Source organism: Lycorma delicatula, chromosome 1 (genome assembly GCF_047948215.1).
Source record: "Lycorma delicatula isolate Av1 chromosome 1, ASM4794821v1, whole genome shotgun sequence".
Taxonomy (NCBI): Eukaryota; Metazoa; Arthropoda; class Insecta; order Hemiptera; family Fulgoridae; genus Lycorma; species Lycorma delicatula.
The window spans coordinates 267,740,874-267,753,703 of record NC_134455.1 but is presented as its reverse complement, the minus strand read 5'-3'; the positions used below and the strand labels follow the sequence as shown (position 1 = coordinate 267,753,703).

Genomic DNA, 12,830 nt, shown 5'->3' with positions numbered 1-12,830 from the left:
TATATCAAGTAAATAATTATTACCGAGTCATAGATGAAATTTGTTTAAATCTGCTCGATAATAGAATTCCATATTTTTGCATTCAGTGAAATTATGATACTTTTACGTCTACAAATGTAGAAATTTTAGATTTGTTAATACGAATTCAATATTCACGAACACAGTCTTATTTTTAAAAGATAAGTTGGTGATCATGTAATAGAATATTCGCGCCAAATCCAATGAGATTAAACGGTGTACGATACTGTTATAGCATTCACTTACTTTTAAATGATGTTTATTTAGTTTAAAGCTATTTACATAACTTGGTTTATAGGTTAACTACTGCGGGATGAACCTGATAATACTTTATTTTAAACATTTTGAAAAATCTACAGTTTTTAGGGTACAGTAATTATTGATTAACTAATATTAATTTAATATACCGAGAGACAAGTATAAACATACAAAAATCATGAATGCATGATTGATTTTAAAGCTGTTTAATGTCTTAACTTTGATTTGCAGTAATAAATCACAAATAAAATGAAAAAGTTACTGTTATCATTTTTCCCTACCAGTGTTCAATGTGAGCATCCTTCATCACATGGCACATATCCAACAAATTGAAAAATGTGTCTGATACTTTAACCAGCTAATCTAGAATACTCCAAATCAGGTAGATCAGCAGGTAGTGAGGCACATACACAAGATCCTTTATAAATCTCCAAAAGAAAAAAATCACACGGGATCAGATTAAGTAACCTTGGAGGACACTACTTAAAAGCTCTGTCATTTGGGCCATGCCAACAAATCCATCTTGTTGTCAAATAAAATTTTCTGGTTCATCTTGCAGTTGAGGAAAGAGTTACATTCACAGCATATGTAAATAAGCAACTCCTGTTATACTTTCTTCGATGAAAAAAAACAAAATCGTCCAAGACGAAGTATATGCTTCTCAAGAAGCATATACTTCGTCTTGGACGCAGAAATATTTCAGTTTGCATGTCCATCTAGCCGTCTGCGGTTGACAAAGCCGCTTGCGCCCGGTCTTCTAGCTGTGGTCGTAGATTACCACGGACTAACAGGAGACAGTCATCGGCAAAAGCCTGGGCCGTGACCCCTTCTGGGAATGTCAGTGTCAGAAATCCATCGAATACCAAGTTCCACAGCAGAAGACGGAGAACGGAACCCTGCGGGCGTCTCCTGGTGACGAATTTTTCCACAACTAGGTGCGCATCCTTAAACAGACCCGTACGATTAAATGTTATGTTCCACTTCTAGCCGTCGGGTGCTGCTATTTAGTGGGTACTACAGCTTCCCGGCAAGCTAGGATCATACGATCGTTCTACGCCAGAATACCACGAGAAGCGGTTATAATGGTTTAGGTGACTTTCATTCGAGTTAGAATCCCGTACAGTACGGTCATGTTTTTTCATTTCAGTCCGGATGGACGCTTAGACTTAGTGTTACTTGATAATTTTCAAGTATATATATTAGTTATTATTCTTGATAATGTTCAAGTAAATTTATGTGTAAAAAGAGATTAAACACAACGATTCATCAAGAACAACGAGGCGTTGTTTTATTTTATCATCTAACAACAAAAATACAGTCCACCCTCTCTCTAAAATCTACCGAATTTGTCGTCACGGCCTGCAGGGCTACGGAAATATTGCAACGTTCCAACTCATAGAGAACAGAAATCCAACACAAGAAAGGAAATTCTGCCTCTATGTCAATAAATTGGCGACAACTCCTTTCATGAAGCCGTATTGGCCTCGATTTAGAAAACCGTTCCTATCGATGTTTTTCCAGAGCCGTTCCACAACCAGTCTTTCAAACAAATTGCCGATTACCGGCAAGAGGCTAATGGGTTGATAACTGCCAACCTCACTCTGATTCTTTCCTGATTTTAAGAGCACCCTCATCAAAGCCACTTTCCAACAAGTCGGAAAGCAACCTTAGCTAAGGCACCCCGAGAACACCCATCCAAGTGGCTTCATATGACAGACAGCAGATGATAGAATATATCCGGGTCAAACTGGTCAATTCTCAGTTCCTTTCTCAGTGTTATTAAAAAAAAACTCGGTCTATATCTTCAGTATCCACAGCCCGTACGCCAGGAAATGGTGTCTCACCCGTCCTGACGCCGACTTTTGCTTCACCCTCCGAAGCATCTGGAAACAGAGTATCCAGGAACGCCTGGTAAATCGCCACAAATGTTATCGTATGGTCCCAACCACCAAACTCGTACCGAACACTGTACCGTACGTGCAAACGTGCAATGGCTTTGAACGGTAACATGAGTTAGCGAGCTGCCAGGGGCTGCGTTGGAACTCGCGCATAGCGTCTTGCCAAAACTTTATTTTGGCTTTCTTGATAGCATGAACGTACTCACGCGGCGGTAGATCTGAAGACCCTCAGCGCGCACGTCGTCAACGATAATCCCCGTTAGGAAGCAACGCTAGTGTATATTCTACGCACGTTTCTAACTTATGCGCAACACGCTTAGGTCACAGGACTACCACTCTTTCCCGCCTGCGTCTAACAGACGGCTCCCCGGAAACGGAAGTAATGATGGCTCCAGGCACTCGCAGATCAGCGGACTGGCCACTACGTAAGGGTCCGTCCATTGGCCTAGGGCACCGAAGGACCCTATCGCAGCCATCCCGTTCGCGTAGGGGAAGACACTTGAAAATATATACTACATGATCAGTATGGGCTCAGAGGGAGCAAACTGACCTTTGAGATCCTTTAATATGAGCCTTTTCTAGTCTTTATAGCAATGTTGGAAGTGTGCTTAAGAATAAAACCTTCTACATGGGATTTATAGATCTAAAAATATATAAGATATTGTAGAATGGAACAAACTTTCTACAAATTGGACTAAAATATAGGGAAAGAATACTTATGTACAAACTGTACAAGAATTATGAATCCATGATTCATAATTAATGGAAGATGAAAGGGCAAGCTCTGATTCAGAGACAAGGGAGACTAGGATGTTGTTTGTCCCAATATTTTTCGACTTGTTTGTACAAGAAGCAATTCAGCAACTGAAAGTTAAACTTTCTTTGTAGACTAATAGTCCAAAAAGACAGAATAATTGTAAGATTCACTGATGATACTATTTTTTTGCTTAAAAAAATGTATTAGAAAAATTTTTGAGCGATATGCACTTAAAGTCAATTTAAAAATAAGAGTGAAACAAAGGTAATAAAATGGCAGAAAAAAGAACACCGAGGTATTAAATATTCAAAAAAATTATATTATAGCAGATGTGTAGGATTTATTTAATTTTAAAATGAAAAAGGATAAACAGAATAAGATAAAGATCAAAAGCAGACTGTTACAATCATGGAGAGCCTTCATGTTGTAAAGAAAGTTCTGCTAGTATCAAACATTGATCTAAGATTTAAAAAGATGTTTTTAAAACATTTGTGTCTCTGAAGTGTAGCTTTGCACAAAAATTGATGGTTTAGTAAAGTACAAAGCAAGAGAGCCTAAGATGAAAAGGAGAGAAGAGACATTTGTAGTAGAATCTTTTAAATTTTTTAAATAGATGAGCTAGGTTAGTAAACCATACTGATTATTGGGGAAAAAGGAGGTTTTAGCTGGACAACTGCGAGTCACTGTTGATCTTAATGTGGTGAGGCTAAGGGAGGAGAAAATTTCCTTGAAGCGAGTTATGAAGTGTTTCTAGACAAAAGAATTCTCCAGAGTTTGTATGTAAATGTTGAGGAAAGCTCAGAGGATCTATCTAAAGATCTTTTTTAGGAATGTACTGAGGAATGTCAGTACATTCCTCAGTGTTTTGACACTTCGGTGTTTGAAGCAACCTGAACGAATGATCATAATATGAGGAGACGTACCGGTAACATCTTGCATTGTTACTTTAAGGGTCCAAATGTTGCTCTCATGCGCCTTTATGTACTGTAGCTTGCAAATTAATCCAAACAGAAATTATCTAATAAAAGTAACTTTATTCAGAAAAAGAATACCTGTTCGATTTTTGAATATCAAGTATTTAATATGTCCTCCTTTATTCTTAATCACTTCACATAAACAATTTGCCATCAACAAGTTTTCTCTACATTTTTTGATTTCTTCATAATGAAACCATACTAATATTATTGCTATAAAGGGTATTATTGGAATTTTTGTGGTATAATCCAGTTTGAGAATCATTTTTTGACTATTGCCCAAATATTTTCAATTGGGTTTAAGTCTGGAGTTGCCTGGCCATGGGAGCACTTAGTTTTGTTTTTTGAAAAAGCTTTTCACTTTTTTTGCACCAAATTTTGTGTGAACACTCTGTTACCTTGTAGGAATTTGTTTTAAAGTTGTGTCACAACCCTTTCCTTCAGAAACTGGATATATAGATCACTTTTCAACTAATTTCAAATTAATCACTCTGTTAAATGTGAAACAATCCCAAAAATATTTTTCTGAGATGTTTAAGTGATTGTTGGATATGGCTGGAGGTGTATTTTCATCTGATGCTTTTTTAATGCTTGGAACCCTTTGACCTTGAACATAAAAATATGACTTGTCAGAAAACATAAAATTTCTCTAGCCCTCTTTGGTCCAGTTAGCATGTGATTTGGTCCATAAGAGTTTTTTTTTGTACATTGCTGGTGTTAAAAGCTGCTTTTTAACGGGACAACAAGCGTTTTGTCCAGCTGAAAGAAGTCTGCATCTAACAGTTGTTACATGTAAATTTGTTCCACTGGCTGCTAATTCTTGATTTAAGTCCACAGCAGATAATTTTGGATTAAGTTTACTTTTTTATCTCACTAATAACTGATCCTGTATTGGAGTAGTTTTTCTTTTACGGCTACATTTGCCTTTCCTTTAAGATGAAAAGGAACCAATTTCTTTAAATTGTTTTAAAATAGCATTCACTGTCCCTAGTCCAATATCACACTCAGAAGCTATTTGTCGTTGTGTCATACTGGTATGCTCAGAAGAGAACCAATTTCGAAAGCTTTCTTGGAGTTTTGTCCATTATTATATATTCAAGACGCAGAGAAAAAAAATGAAAATATGAGTATGATTGTATAATAAAAAATGAAATAAACTTTCACAAAACAATATTTATAACATGAAAATTAATAAATAACCAAAGAACAATAATCTCACATTACATAGACAACTTAAAGAATAGGTGTGGTCAAGTAGTATAACCACAAGGTAGAAATAAACAAAAAATTCCCTGTGTTCAGTTTAATTTGCATGCTACTGTACACCTGACAAGGACTGTATTTATATTAAGGTGTCAAAGCAGTTTTGGGTGAAGCCCTGAATTTGGAAATTCTGAGAAAGAAAATTTTATTTTATAAGAATGTAAGGGATCCTCTTTCTGTTTGAAATGATTCCCCCTTTAACTCTTCACATACCAAACATGACAAAATTCCATTTATTTCCAATATGATAATCAATATTAACAAACCTTTCTCTAAAAACACATACATTCCAATAACATTAATACTCAAGATGTTGGCTGACCAGTTGATCCTAATCTTTTTAAAATATCAAACTTTGATTCCTCCTCCCTGATAAACTTTAACTAAAATAAATTTAAGATTTCTTTTATAAATATTCATGCCTAAGAAATAAAATTAAGAAGTTGAATGAATTATTTCTTTCTATTGAGTCACCGGACTAGCGTGTTGAGAGAATTGTATAATTAACTCAGAAGCCATTTCTGAACTAGATAATTTCAAGCATACTGAGGCTTTTTACAGAGCTATATTTAAAAATGGGAGAATCCCAATTATTTGTTAAAGATTAGCTTTTTTTTTTTTTTAATAAAGTTGAAAGTTCCCATGTACTTGCAAAAAAAAATAATTTTAAAGGTAATACAATTCAAAGTGCTAATATAAAAAATTGATATTAATGGTAATTTATAGATTTCCTTCTGGTTATATAAAACTTTCTACATAAACTATTGGAAACATTTTAAAATTTCTAATAAATTCAATGTCAGTGTGTAGTAATTTTAATGTTAACTTTCAGAAAAATTCTAGTCTTTTGGTAAATGAACCACAAATATTAACTCAGTTTGAGTTAACAGGTCTAAATATTTTTATCTACTAGCCAACTAGAATTACAAGAACTTGGTCATCTGTATTATATGTATCACACAATAATTTCATAAATTTTTAGAAAGACAATTTTTTATTTTCTTTTTGTGCAGATTATGGACTTTCAGATGAAAATTGTCAAATTGCAAAAGTACCATTTATAAATAAAAACATAAAATGAGACAATAATCACTTCTATTCTTTTAAAAGGATGATCAATAAAAAGATTCAGATAGAAATTTGAGAACCTTGTCAGAAATAAATTTGAAAAGCAATAACAAAATTAGCTTGTTTTCTAAATACATTTCAGAAGGCTTTAATTATTTTTTTATAAACGTTTTTTAATATTATTTTACAACTTCATTTTAACCTTAAATATACAATATCCTGTAAAAAAATGATTACAAAATCATATGGTTATTAAATAAAATAATTATAGGTGATGTTACATACTTAAATAGATGAACTGCAAAACTTATGAGAAACTGTTTTACAATAATTTTGAATTACCTATATCTCTCCAAGAAGGCTCCCAATATCAATGAAAAGAGCTAGAAAGCAAGTGAAATTATTAATTATAAAACATAAAAAGAATTTAATCTACTGGGTTACATAGTTAATATAATGAAAGTGTCTAAATCTTGAATGAAATATTTAATTCATGATAGTAAATATTTTCAACAGATTTTAAAACTTTGTAATAATTTTTAATTTAATTTTCCATTTATCATTATTATTCTCTTAAAATGTAACTGATTTTGCCAGAATAAACTAAGGAGAATAATAAAAAAAATATTACACTTTCTTTTTGCCATCTCAGTGCAAAGTGAAGAATAATTAAAATTCTCATGTGTTAGAAATGAAATAAAGAAGATCATATTAAGAATAAAAGAAAGATAGAGGTAGGGGTAAAATCTCAACCTCCATGGTAGCCGACTTCCATGTCTATAGAAAACTGCTACAACCTATCCTTTTGAATGAGAGACCTTGGGCAGGTAAAAAAATAATCACTCAGGAAAATTGGAGTTATTTAATTTCATAGTCATTGCTTAACAACAAATCACTGATGTCAAATTCAAAATATTGAATTTATAATAAATAACCTTAAACATTAATCCAGAACAAATGTATATGCTAGATAACAAACCAACTCTTAATTTAACTTGGGCAATAAATCTAAGTCTAGGAACTCACCAAACAATCTGTAATATATTTAGTAAGTTAGGCAAATAAATACTCATTTGGTCTACATAAAACTAACAAGTACTCACCATATCAACATAGAACTAATAATGTGAAAACTAATGTAATAAGGACTTGATATTTAAATGAATTAAACTGGTATTAGAAGTAGGATCAAAGTGCAAGGGTGTACCCTGATTAGATTATACTCTGGTGAGCATAGACAAAATAAGGAAATAAATTCAAGTGAATGATCAGTTCTTGTGGAACAAAACAATACCAAATCACTCAATGAAATTGTCTCATTGAGTGAGATGATCTAAAATAAGAAAAGGAAAAGATCGTTGTAGAATTGGCTTGTTGCTCTTTTTCAATTGTGTTTCTTAAAGGATTGACACAATACAAGGAATAAAATTCAAATGGGTTTTGTAGAGGGCAGAATTAAAGGGTAATTGTATCTGTAGGAAGGACTAATCTCATGAAATTTAAAGGTCGGCTTGATATATGATTAACTCACTCTTGAATTTCAATTGAAACTTTTGGCAAGCAATGCTTGTAGAAGGTAAGAAATAGCTAAAAGAAAAGGTGGAATGTTTGATCGTCATTTGGGAAAAAAGTTCTTAATTGGGCAAATGTAATAGTGTGAAGTATTTAATCATGGAAAATTGAACTGCTTGTACAGATTAGTCCACAGTGCCTTATACTGGTATTCATACTCTGTTCTCATAGTGAACACAACTAAATGAATTTTGATAAGGTATAAACCTCCTCCAACATCACTGCACTGCTATTTTTGTTCTGACAAAAATAAATAAATAAGTTATTAAATATTCAAGAACAACAAAGTTTGCTTCATGACTAATTTTGATTATTATGAAGAAATTTTAAGAAAATAATTTGATGTCATGTATTTTTAATGTATTTCAGACTAACTGACCCTATAGTTTATAAATAATCATTTCCAGCAATATCCTTTTATTTGTATTTTACAAAATATAATTTTTATACTTTCTTTCTTTCAGAAAAAACACTGTGGTGTTTTGTAATATACATGAATAATTATTTAACAAAAAAAATTATAAATATTTTAATGGATTGATAAGCAAAGTATATTTATTTTAATAATAGAAATAACAAATTTTAATAACTGAAACATCAAATTTTGACTGCTGAAGAATAACATGGAAGTATAATCTTGATGTACTGAGCAAGTATCTTGAATCACTACTATCAGGTCAATGTTGCCAACTTAAAACCACCTGCTTATCAAGATATAGTCTATTATTAGTATTAACACTGTAGTAGACTATCTCATTATTTAGAGGTAATCCCAATTTTCATATTATCTTCTTGTTGCTTGTTTCATAACACTTCTTGGTACAATTATTTTAGCTACAACCTTACAACAGGGTTATATAAACCATGTAATGTTTTCTGATTTTTGTATAATTTATGATTCAGCATTTACCAATAATTATTAATATATGAATAATATAAAGAAGGAAAATAAAAATAAATGTCAGTTGGCTAGTTTTTAAAATATTTTTATATATTTTTTTTTTTGTATGAAGTGGCTGTGTTGTTTTTAGTAATTTTTTTTACAGAAAGCTATAGTATAGACACATATGTTTAAAAAAAAATTAACTGAAGCATAACAGGTGTGCACAATTAACTAAATATCTAAGTAGGTAATGTAAATATGAATATTCAAACACTGTACCATTACAAATAATATTTTGAATTTTATCAGGTGATTTGACACAGTTGTCTTCACTTTATTTTTAATTCATACAAAAGCAGCAGTTTGTAAGAGATACTATGTACTGATACTGCTTTGCAATAATAACTGAATTCTGTTTAAAAGAAACAAAATATACTTATTTAGTGTTTTACTGAATAACTAAACAGCCGTATAACTTTATTGAACAAGCTACATATTCTTCTACAGGTAATAATTTTTAAAATAAAGTTATATAAAAGTAACAAATCATTTTTATATATGCTGTTACCATTTAATCACTTTTTATTTGAAAACGTTATTAGTTTTAAGGCACTTAAAAGTTAAACTTGTAGTTTAAAAGTTTGAGTTGGACAAATTTAACCTTAAACTAGAGGCTGGGAAATGTATGATAAATATAATGACTTTTTACTGCAGCTATAGAATTTTTTCACGTTTTAGTATTTTTCAAAAAAAATATACACGAGTTCATGGCTTTGAATAGATTCAATGATAGGTTAACAAGAGTTGTTATTAATGGCCACTTCTACGCCCAAGCATGATCAGGAGTGTTCATTTCTGTTATTGCTATAATTGCTTTTATCTCCTTATCAGCAATACCTGATAAGGAATTCCAGCAGTTGTGGAGTAATGTAACTGATGGAAATCTAGTCCACTACTGAATAGTTAATAAGGATGGATGACATTGTATAAAATTTGTAAAACTTTAATTTAAAACACTTACTCTAGTTTAAGGTAAAAATAAACTTGAGATGGGATTTTTATTAATTTTCTTCTTCTCATTTTTTTAATCTTCCTCTAAAATTAAAATCAAATTTGACCTTACTAAAGCTTAAGTTTTTCATTGTATATTTAGTTATCTCACTTGAGGCAGGTTCCTTGCACCTTGTCTAGTTCAATCTTTTTCTATTTCTAGCAATTTTTTTGAGTTTCTGACACAACCCTTGTTTTATTTTAGATTGTTTGTCATTAAGTGAATACTCTTAAATAATCTAAATAAACAGCTATAGACCTACCAAAAAAAAGCTAAATAAAGTTTTAACATTAGTTTCAGTTATCAATCTGTAATATACATTATTTCCAGTTATCAATCTGTAATATTAATTATTTATTAGTACTAATATAAGTAATTAATTAGGTAATAATTGTAATACTAATATTACTGATGTTAGTGTTACTATAATTTGCCAGAGACTGGTTGTAATTACCTCATTAATTACCATGTAATAATAATTGGCTTTTTATCTGAAATCATTGAATTGATCAATAGCTGCTTAAAATCACCATTCTTATTAACTAAGAGGGCAATAATTCAGTGTGAAATTTGTTTGGAACCTCTGGGGTTTCTTATGGTTAAAATCTTCTCTTTTAAATGAGTTGATCATCATTCAAAATTTTATCATTTTGCTAAGTGCATGTAAAAATCCACTGCGGATTTTAGATAAAAATTACGGGATGATTAGATGGAGTCTGTAGATTAAAAGCTACTTAATGTACATTAATTGATGACAATAATGAATTGAATACATGTATGTATAGAGAATACTTATTAATGGGGTCTTGAATATAAATATCTCAGAGCATTGTTTGTACAACAAATGAAACAGCACTTTGAATACGTGCACAGGCCAAGCTGCTTCCACCAAATTACTCTGAAATGAACTAATGTGAGATCTAGCCAAAGCCAACAACATAACACCAGGACTAGGAAGGGATTAAGGATATGTGTGAAGGTTGAGTAGTAATAAAGGACAATTACCTCTTTAGGATCAAGAAATGATATGAATAACAATGCTCAAATGGAAGTTTCAAAACCTCCTTTAGGTGCTGGGAATCCATTCTGCACATAAACTCAGAGATAAGGCTATTTTTACCAAGATTGGGAGTGAAATATATGCAATAGTAGATAATTTTTCTCTAAATTAGTGAAGATGAACCACCAAAAAACAGGTTCAAAGGTTCAGGTATCTTTAAAAAATACCACTTTCCCATTATAAGAATTGTTTGGCAAGTGAAAATATCAAATTATACTGTAACTTGTTCAGCCAGACCCAAGTAAAGGAACTATTTGAAAATGTACATTTTTTAAATGATATTAAACTTCTATTAATTAAATTAACTCCAAACAGTTAAGATTAAAGCTATAGTTAAAATGCTAAATGACTCTCTCAGGTTAATGGAACTTCTACTTCACAGTCTTTCAGAACTAATTATTATTAACTTCTTCCTGTGAAGTATCTATTAGCTCTTTTAACACTGTTGGATACTTCACTGAGAAAGATAGTGACTACAATGGTACCATTAGTATTGGTAGCCACTAATTAACTACAAAAGTGCTTTTGAAGAAAATTATTAAGTAATTTTCAACTGCTATTACATCTTGTCATGCTATTTTGACCAAATTTTGTAAGAAATGGCTAGAAAAATTTAAAAATAATAAGGGCCTTTACACCCTTGTTATGTTGTGTTTTCAGGGTTTCAATAACCATTGATGAGTTTTTTAGACGTTCTTTTTGAGAAGAATAGTCTTGACTATGTCACCTGAGTTCTGTTTCCTGGGCAGGAAAAGATATTTTTTTCCTTTTTTTGATGTGGAAGGCGCTAATGACCATACCATGTGATGCCCCTATAACTTAAAAAAAAAGAAAAATAGTGCCCTGAAATAGATAATTCCCATGTGCGGAACATAACATCTATGTTCCACATCCAGGGCGGAAACAGCTATATATATTTACTATTCACAATGCTGACTAATGGGGCTCTGAGTGTTTTTCCTCAGAGATGGAATTTTCTTTGGCCTGATTTCCCCTACAGCCATAATATAAGGACTGGTATTTTGGCCACCTGCAGATATGGAAAACTTTAATGATTAAGGAAATGGATTCACACCATCTTTATAGCTGGTGATGTGGTGGCTAGGTTTGAAGTGATTGCAGGTGTAATGGAGGCCCTTTCACTGTCCACATACCCCCTGCCATGGCAAGCATGTAGCTAAGGTGTCAATTTATGTCAGTGCATGGACCCCTGAAAACTTCAGTGTGTAGGGACCTGGAGTCAGTGCAGAGATTGTGCTTCCATTCTCTGCCAGGACAAATGGCGGTTCCACTGAAGTACCGGACTGCGGACTGGACCTCCAGAGTTGGTAGTGCTGAAGTGGGGGAGTACCTTGGCAGCTAGCCTTGCTCTAGAAGAGATCAAAATATCATGTAACCTCAGCTTGAACAAACAAATAAACATGACAAAGGGTAAACACTCTCGTCTTGAACCAGCCGTTTCACCTGAGGCGAAACGGAGAAAACATTTTGAAAATAGGATAGAAAATATTATGAATTTTCAGAGAGCTCTATTAAAGAGCAATGTTCTAAAACCCAAGTATTTGGTAATTAGTAGAGATGATGACAATTTTTCAAGAGTAAGCCCCTTTCTTTTAGCTCGAGGAGTAATTAAATGTGCTGGAAGCCCATTTTCCAGCACAAAATCAGGAAAACATATAATAGGCTTTATGTAGAGACGACTAATGATATACAATCACAGAAGATCCTGGCATTTAAGAATATTGGCGAATTTGGTGTGCATGTCGATCCACACAGTTCACTCAATAACTCAAAGGGTATTGTGGTGTGTCTGGATTTACTGAATTGGACAGAGGAGGAGATAGTTGAGAAATTGACAACACAAGGAGTGGTATTTGAAAAATGTAAAGAAGAGGATAAATGGATGACAGAAAGGCAAACCTAGAGAATAAACTAATTTAAAAATTAGCGAGTCATTTCTTCAGTGGAACATCAATGGATTTTGTCAAACATCCATGAGCTCCAAGGCTTGGTACATGATGTAGACCC

General features: G+C 32.5%; 1 protein-coding gene across 1 annotated transcript in view; it reads left to right on the top strand.

Annotated features, from left to right (window-relative positions):
• Positions 1–9,051: 9,051 nt before the first annotated feature.
• The window catches only part of LOC142331198 (Y+L amino acid transporter 2), a 256,055-nt gene continuing 252,276 nt past the window's right edge, over positions 9,052–12,830 (top strand). The window contains exon 1 of the mRNA XM_075376944.1: positions 9,052–9,198. The gene's annotated coding sequence lies outside the window, so the exon portion shown is untranslated. The remainder of the gene's footprint in view (positions 9,199–12,830) is intronic.